Source organism: Lipotes vexillifer, unplaced genomic scaffold (genome assembly GCF_000442215.2).
Source record: "Lipotes vexillifer unplaced genomic scaffold, Lipotes_vexillifer_v1.1 scaffold777, whole genome shotgun sequence".
Lineage (NCBI taxonomy): Eukaryota > Metazoa > Chordata > Mammalia > Artiodactyla > Lipotidae > Lipotes > Lipotes vexillifer.
Genome location: NW_006784423.1, coordinates 1624486 through 1625157, shown reverse-complemented (window position 1 = coordinate 1625157; position 672 = coordinate 1624486).

The window sequence follows — 672 nt, the reverse complement described above, 5'->3', positions numbered from 1 at the left end:
CGGGGCGGGGGTCTTGCTGCACCTGTTCCTGTGCGCTGACTGGCCACAAGCAGGAGAGAAGGCATGCGCGGTTTTATTCTAAGGCACTTCCGGAGTCACTTGCTCCTCCTCCTTAGCCCTGGGTTCCTGCCCCGTCCTGAGCACGGCCCTCACATCCTGTCCCTCCCTCAACCACCGGGTCGTGCAGCCCCCAGTCCGTGTCCCTGTCCACGCGGCTCTGCTCTCCTGGTCCACAGCGGGGCCCTAAGGGACGCTGACCGCATCCGCCTTCACGCAGGACGCTGGCTGCCCGCTCGCCCCCGACCCAGCTCTGCTCAGGAAGCTGTGCGGACCACCAGCTCGGTATCTGCTGAGTATCAGGCGGAAGTTCTCAAGGACCGGTTGACCCTTAACTGCGGGTGCTGCTTAGGACAACGGGACAGCTGTTGATTGGCTGACATGCGAAGTGCTGAAGTGAGCAGGTTGTTGATTGGTGGACTGTACTCGAGTGAGGCGTCCTCACTGGCTGGCCTTCAGAGGTGCTGGGATAGAGCTTGGTGGTTGGCAGCCTTCGCTGGGGTGACGTGGTTGTTGATGGGAGACTGTGGTCCCCGGGGGGAGGTGGTTGTTGATAGAAGGCTGTGATCCCTGGTGTGGGGTGGTTGTTGACGGGCGGGGGGGGGGGGGGGGGGG